The sequence below is a fragment of the Hesperophylax consimilis genome, chromosome 3 (assembly GCF_061612785.1).
Source record: "Hesperophylax consimilis isolate HC1 chromosome 3, BYU_Hcon_1.0, whole genome shotgun sequence".
In the NCBI taxonomy this organism is placed as follows: Eukaryota; Metazoa; Arthropoda; class Insecta; order Trichoptera; family Limnephilidae; genus Hesperophylax; species Hesperophylax consimilis.
This window is the reverse complement of record NC_142838.1, coordinates 17,607,014-17,615,472: the sequence shown is the minus strand read 5'-3', so window position 1 is coordinate 17,615,472 and position 8,459 is coordinate 17,607,014.

Sequence of the window (8,459 nt, the reverse complement as noted above, 5' to 3'; positions counted from 1 at the left end):
ATACCACATATATACTATATATATATATATATATATATATATATATATATATATATATATATATATAATACGTTTTATATCTGAAAAAAGATAGTTGGACGGTGTAAATTGTATGAGAAAGGTGTTGAAAGAAACTAATGTTATTTGATATTACTGTTGTTTATTACAAAAGTATAAAAGGTTATAACATGTCATAAAATGTAGTATAATAACTAAGTACAAAATGTTGCTGATTACTTTCCATACGACATGAGTGGCAGTTTTCTTGTTCTACTGCAAATTTACTGACTTGTTTAAATATTCGTCCTTTCATCTTGGCTTCAAAACCTTAAATCAAAGTTCTGTTTAGTATTTACATAGGCCTAGTGAAAATTTTATAAATGTTATTACAGTTCCTAAATGAAATTTCAATTTAATATGGAAGACAGTATGATAAAGACGTTATTTAGAAACATTATAACTACAAAATAGTCGAAAAAAACTTACTTAAATTCTAATCCTTTGCAGAGGTTTTGTACTGGCTCTTGGTCTCGAACGTAGGTAGCTCTTTACGGTCTTCCAGTCTGGCACGGATAAAACCATCTCTTTCGATCAGCTCACATACTCGCTTCGAAGCTTCTGTGACTTCCTTGACAATTCGTTCCACCGCTTGAGTGTGAGAAGGAATTTTAAATTCAACCCTTCCACTTTTGCCAGTTTCCGCAGTTGACTCCAACTCTTCTAGACTCATATCAGTAACAAGAGGGGGTTCGGTTACTGAAGTGGATTGCCAGTCAATCATATCTATATAGTCTTCGGCATCAAAATTTTTATGTTGTTGTTATGTTAATAGCTATGCTGTTCGATGAACGAAAACAAATCAGAGCCTTGGCTTACAAGAGAATCCAAGAAAGGGGTAAGGGTATTTAAACCCCCTCAGATCAAAAGAGATGAAAGGGATGGTTTTATCCGTGCCAGACTGGAAGACCGTAAAGAGCTACGTTCGAGACCAAGAGCCAGTACAAAAACCTCTGCAAAGGATTAGAATTTAAGTAAGTTTTTTTCGACTATTTTGTAGTTATAATGTTTCTAAATAACGTCTTTGTCATACTGTCTTCCATATTAAATTGAAATTTCATTTGGGAACTGTAATAACATTTATAAAATTTTCACTATATGGGGTATATATTTTTACTATATGTATATATGAATTATGTATATATTTATTGTCTCATTTTATGCCTTCTGTAAGAAAAGTACAATTAATTCCGGTGGTTTAAACTTAAAAAAACATGGTTCATATATGTACACAAAATTACAAAATTTCATCAAAATTAACAAACTTTAGGGCTTGTGCGGGAGACCTAAAATCCATTGTTTATAAAAAAAATCGTTTCTTACTTATTTTTATGCCCTAATATTACTGTTTTTTTAACTTGGAATAAACACAAAAGTTACGATTTTATTTTTTAAAATTTAAAAAAAATTTGATATTTTTTGAAAAAAATTAAAACTTTAGGCCTTGTGCGGGAGACCTAAACATTTTTTTAAAAATCCAAAATTTTTTGTGGTAAGTTGTGGTACCAAGTGGCAACTTTTTTTCAACTTGGAATTTGAAAACCAAAAAAAAAGTTAAAAATCGATACACCCTATTGTACAGTGATGAATATCGATACTGACAAATAATAATATAAATTTTTAAATATCAAAGTCGCATTTAACAAACTAATATAAACTGTAAAGGATTATACAGGGAGAGTGTTGAGAATAATCGAATAAGAATAAACGGCCCGTTCATGGATGAAATAATCATAAATGACCAGAGTATCAAGTGCAACATACTTAATCGTTATTCCTTTGCTGTCACTGGAACAAGATATGATTTGTCTTAGGAACCGATTCTTTGTGGAATAATAATTGGATAATTTGTACAGTACAGTTTGTTTTTGTGAAAAATCACTTCAAGGGTGCTGTACAATATATTGAGAGTTTCTAGGATCTATCTAATTTTATTATTTACAGACTCAGATAACATACTTATTATTTACAAACAGATACAGAAAAATTTACTTACCTGGCTGGTCACTTCAGAGTTACAAAAAAATTGAAAAAGTGACAATTATTTTGAGGTTCTTTTTTTCTTTTTGAAGAACCGGTTCCAAAAGTACGTGAATAAACAACCGGTTCCACATCGTCTCCCGTAATTTTAATTTTAACGTAGCCGGAATCGCAATGACTAACTATTTCAGGTACCAACCATCTCTGGGTTCTAGACTTCGAGCTACGTCATGTAAAAAATGCTGTTTGAGCAAACTTGTTTAAGTGCTGTTGAGTATATATTTTATAAGAACCTTGATAAGGGGCTATAAACGCAGACCTTTATTCGAAATTAGGAAAAAAATCTAAAATTAATGAATAACATATTCATATTATAATGAAAAATAATGTTTTAAAAAAAAAACGGATATTACAAATAAATTTATTTATTGCTTCTCACAGAACACAAAGCTACTTTTTCACATAATAATTAACCCCACTAAGGCTAAAAGCCTGTACCGAGGTTAAAACTTTACACATTTGAGTAAAGGGTATTTTCATTATAATATGTATAATTTATTTGCATTATCCAGTTTTTTATTAATATTATAATTCTAAAAGCTATTCAACAAGATTTATTAACATTGGTATAAACATAGAATAAGGAAGAAGCAAGTTTTCAAGAAATGTTTTGAATACTTCTCGTCTGGAGTTGCATCAGTTACTTTCAAGTGCCATTAGGGATGCCTGACTATCAGAACATATGCTTATGGTCTTATTCCTGTACCCAATATGTACATTTCTCCTGTGTGCAGGCTAAGATGAATTTCATCTCAGCTTGAAACACAGTTCAGTGTGTTCCTAGAGGTATACAGAGTTCCCTCTTGGATCTCTGCAGACAGACCCCGGCCCCTGTTCCTTCCTCCATCTTGGATCCGGCTGTAATTAGTTGTTGTTTCGAGGTTGGACCTGTAACTGTGTTCTATTCCTTCCTTGTGGGGTACATCACTCTAAACCGCTGTCTGAAGAAGTATTAGGCTTGTTTACCATGCTGCCTCATTCCAGTTTGTAATTTATTTTTATTTTTACATTTGTTGAAAAGAATGCGACCTTACTGAGGTACCCTGTTCTAAGGTCACATTGTATATGGTAATTTGTGTGAATTATAAATTGCAAATTTGGTCAAGTTTTTTTTTAGTAAGTAGGTATGTTAATTTTTTTTTTAAAGTAATTTTTGTAAATGTTCAAAATGTACAAGAGCTAAATTATAAAGTGAAATAATAGAAGAAAAATATTGAATTATACAAGAAAAATGTATAGTGGTAAAACCTTTGGTAAAACATACAGAAGAAAAACATAATATAAGGTTAAACTTTGTTAGGTTGCAACATTTTATCTATATTCTTTCTTCCCGTGTCCATAATCTATGTCTTCATACTTCTTTTAAAGTCGGTTATTTTTTTTAATGGTTTTTATTGCAAGGAGGATATTATAAAATATCCTCCTTGATAAAACTATTTTTAAACACAGAGAAATATTGCAAATTTCTTTGCCCAAAAGTCGTTTTAGTTGTAGGTTGGTGAAATGTATATGAGGATCTTGTGAATCGACTTTTGTTTGTGTGTGCAAAGTGATCCTGGAATGCATAAATTAAAATATCTTTTGAATATAATTGTTTCAGAGACATTACATTCAGGGAATTAAAAACATAGTCTGTAGGGGTTCTGATGGGGACTCTAAGTATAATTTTCAAAATTGCCTTTTGTGTTGTGAGGACTGGTTTTAGAATGGAATCGCATGAACTTCCCCATCCGATAAGATTATATGAGATTGGCCTAAGGTGTAATAAATTTCAATTAGTTGTTCTTTTTCTAAAATGTTTCTTATAGTTTTGAAAAATAGGTTGGTTTGCTTATATTGTCAACTTGGGAGTTCCAATTTATATTTTGTACAATAATTATTCCTAGGTACTTTATCATTTGTATTTCATTCAATTTTGGGCAGTTGCAAGGATCTTCTTGGTTCACTTTTAAATAATTTTTATGTTTAGGTTTGTATTGAGGTTATCGCTCTGTTTATTATGGATTTTAAATTTAATATATTAAGTTTTTGTGTCATTTAAGGTTAGTGAATTTGAATCAAGCTATTGTTTTACCCTATTCATCCCTACTTCAGCTTTTTCGAATACAGTCTCCCACGACTTTCCATGGAAGATAAGCACTGTGTCATCTGCCAAACTAATGACTGAGGTGTGACAGTTTAGATTACATAGATCATTAGTATATATCAGGAATAAAATAGGGCCTAAGACACTGCCTTGTGGAACACCATATTGGATTTGTATTGGTTGGCTTGTTATACTTTGAAATCTGACTAATTGTGACATATAGCTTTTAAAAAGATTCATTTATTGTTTTTGTGTTTAATTCATAGAACTCCATTTAATTTTAAAAAAAATAAAAAGATTCACTTCACGTACTAAGATTCCAATCTTTTTGAGCTTTTTTATAAATCACTGCTTTTATTATTGTTAGTGTATGTCATTTCCTTAATAATTTTGTTTGTAGTAGTTATTTCTCTCAAATTTTACATTTTAGAGCACATGTTTCTATAATGCTTATAAAGATTTAGTAAGGAAAGATCAAGCAGATTTTTTTTTAGTTTTCAAGTTTAATTTGTCCCTAATTCTTTTTAGAAGACCTGGAGAAATCCAAGGTTTTTTGATTTTACATTTGTGTGGAGTTTGTATTGTGTCTTATGTTTGTATTCAGAGCATTTTTGAATATTTGTTTGGACAGTGTTTGTAAATGAATTCCAGCAATCTTGAAAATCATTAATTTTAAGTAGTTCACCCCAATCTATCAATTGTCGGACTAATTTCCCTGTCTTGTTCCAATCTCCGAATGACTAATTTTGACCTTACTGGCTGTAAAATTTCATGGATCTTATTGCAGCAACCAAGTATGAGGAATGCTATCAAAATCTTACACATGATACGAGGCGTCTATCAGGGTAAGGTTTTTTTATGAGTAGAAATGGCTAACATTCGCCCACTCTAACCAAATTGTGCGTTCGCTGCCTGGCCTCAGTGCATAGACAGCATTTAAGGGAAACAGCCGTAATTGAAATTACCACCATGGCTTCATACAATATTTTCGATTTGTATTTAGAAGAAAATTTTATTATATGTGTAAGGAAGGTCAGAGTGAAATTGTAAAACAAAGAAAATTATTTACCTTCCATTCTGATTATTATTTCTAGCCAGCTGTACCCTGCCACGCGTTGCTGTGGCTCAGTATGTCTGTGCAGATAGAAAAACAATGGTGTGTTTTGTTTTACGTCCAACAGATGGCACTATTTTTAAAACAAATATATAATATAGGTATATAAAAACACACACTTATGCAAATGCAATGATGGGTCGAAATTACAAAGCAATCGGTGAAGAACTTTTGGAGATTTAAGATTTTGAAGAAACGAACAATCACATTTTTATTTATATAGATAGAAGAGAGATTCTTTCTACACTTTCGCCTTGGTTATTCTGTTCTTGAAAAGGGGATGAGTAGACATCCTTATTTCAGGCTTAGATTGAATTTCAGATATCATTTCTTACAACACCCCCGCAGAACGCAAACAAGAACGATGTGTACGCCTCTAAATCGCCCATCACTCAGGACACTTGAATGAATGAACATGTGATTGTGGTGCACTCTGTACGCTCTGCCTCGCAGAATGCTTAACTAGAGCGGCTCTCAGACCGCTAAGACTTATAATGACTTTTGTACTACAAATGTTTTCAAGTATAACTAAATCTACGCATCTTTATTGTTAAGATGGTTTCATTTATATTTTGAGGTATTGAAAAAAAAAACTGTTTTCAACAATATTTTCCTAAAAATCAATATGACAACTTCATCACAGATATTTTTGTCACAAAAGTAGGCTAATCTCTCACCGGATAATTTTAATCAGCATCCTAATTATGCAGTAACAATTGAAACTAACACAAAACACTTATTATATTTCAGTAAAATTACACCATCCGAATGTGGCTTTAGTTTTACATCATGTGTCATACCGATGGCTTAGGGCAGGTTGGTTCACAGAATTCGAACATTTCATCAAATTTCAAAATTAATATTCAAGTTCTGTGAAAATTCTATTCAAGTGTTATTATTTTATCATTGACCGGTTGGTTCACAGTACTAGGATAGTAACAGTATGTGAATAAGACTTTCACAGAACATGAATATTAGCTTTAAGAGTGGGTTATAGGGCATAATGGTGATTTGCTGGAAAACAGCTCCCTAAAACGGCTTAATACTACCTTTCGTATGTCATTCTCAGACTTCATATTTTTTTATACCAATTAATGGACTATTATTTTTCAGTCTGCCTATTTTTTTTTGTAGTTGTTGTAGGCATTCGACTATAAAAAATAAAAACATTGATACACCATACAACCCACTTTTAAAACTTCGATCCATGATTATCGCATTAAAAACGCTTTTACACAATATTTTTAATTTAAAATATGTATATAATACACACATCTGTAGAAGTACGGCCTCTTATTATCGTTATGATATCTGTGGATATTAACAATTAAATAAATACTTCATCTTGCACCAAATTTTTAAGACATTTCACAGTATTTTACTTATTACGGGTGAGAAGCCCCCGTGAACGGTACTGAAGCTATCGCTCCCTGTTTCACGGCGTATATATTTCGAAAATGCCATCAAAATGTTTCATTAATGGGTCTAAAAGTAGAATACCGACTCACTTGAAGCATTGCAATAATCTAATGAAGCTACAAAAACAGTAATTACTCACAAATTCTCTTTTTTCATGTAAATTTGACGTATTTATTTATTTATTTATTTACACATATACGGCACAACACGTGCCATTAACATAATTGACATACTTATAATAGTACAACAACATGAAGAATAACAGTATAATGTTAGTAAAATTTAAGAAAATAGGTAAAAAGTAAGGTAATAAGTAGTGTATAAAAACTATAATGTATAAAAGTAAATTGTAAAGTGAATAGTTTAAAATATAAAGTATTAAAGTACAAACCATAATTTATTAGGAAAAAGTATAAAAAAAAATAAAAATTTAAAGATTGAAATAAAACAATAAAATGTACCAATAAGATACCTATCTCAAGGTACCGACAATGATTTAAATATAAAAGTAATAAATCCTGGATTATGTTAACCGATATGATAAATTTTACAAGTACTTATGATTTCAAGTGCATTAATAGTTTTAGAAGTACTGGTAGGCATATTATGTTTACATGATGTATTTACGTGGTACTAGCAAACAAATTTAGTTTAACGCATCTTTTGTATGAAGACAGATTACCGGCAGCGTGATCAATATTAGCATTGTATTTTTTCAAGTGTCATATTTTAAAACTCAACATTTAATATGCGTTCCTTTTCCTAACGGTTAGCACTAACGTCATGTTGTTTACTGGCGGCATCTTTATGCAAGTGTGTGTGAGAGAATTCATTGTCTTTACGCGCTCTGACCAAGTGGGAGAGTGAACGTTTTATCATAGGGCACGTTTGGTAATTGAACCAAAAATTACCAATATTATTTTTCTCTTTGTAGATCAATATTATGATTTATCCATGGCAGCCGGAAAAAATACTCCAAACAAGGTATGCTTCAAGTAACGAATAAATGAAAAAAGATTATTGTTTAGTTGTACTAAATAACACAGAATAATTTAACAAATATATAAATAAAAAAATAAAATTTCTTTTATTTCTCGAGGTCAATTTATTAATGATGTTATTAATATGTATAGATATTCTATCAAATATAAAATTAAGAAATTCACCAAATAAATCCACCTTCGATTTTCTCGAAAACGAAAGCTCAAATAAAAAAAGTCATAACCCAAAATTGTCAATAAATGAAAGGTTATTCACAAGTTATCCCTTTATAGGACAACTTTTTTTAAACGATACGCCCTTAATGGTTTTATTTATGTATTCTATATTCATTTTGATGAACAGAAAAAAACTTTTTTTTTCTTAGCTTTTTTGAAATTTTCGATTTTCCAGCGGGTTTTTTTCTGACCGGTGTCCATTTAAAAAAAATGATATAAAATTATTGTTTTCATTACAAAACGACAGGTTGGTAAGGAAAATGTACTTTTATTTATTTGCGTTACAGGGGAATAACTGCTTTGATAATGTTATAGAGAAACTGACCAGGACGCGATTTTCGTAAATTTACTCAACATGTGCGAACTTCGGGCGGTTGGTTCGATTCAAGACCTCTGTGCGTTACCTCAGAATGATTACAACCCAAGGGCTTATAACTTGTAAACATAAAGAAATATAAACCTTAATGTTGCAGGTCTCAAAACTATCCGTTTTTAGCTTATGACCTATAAAGGGTTTTACCGTTTA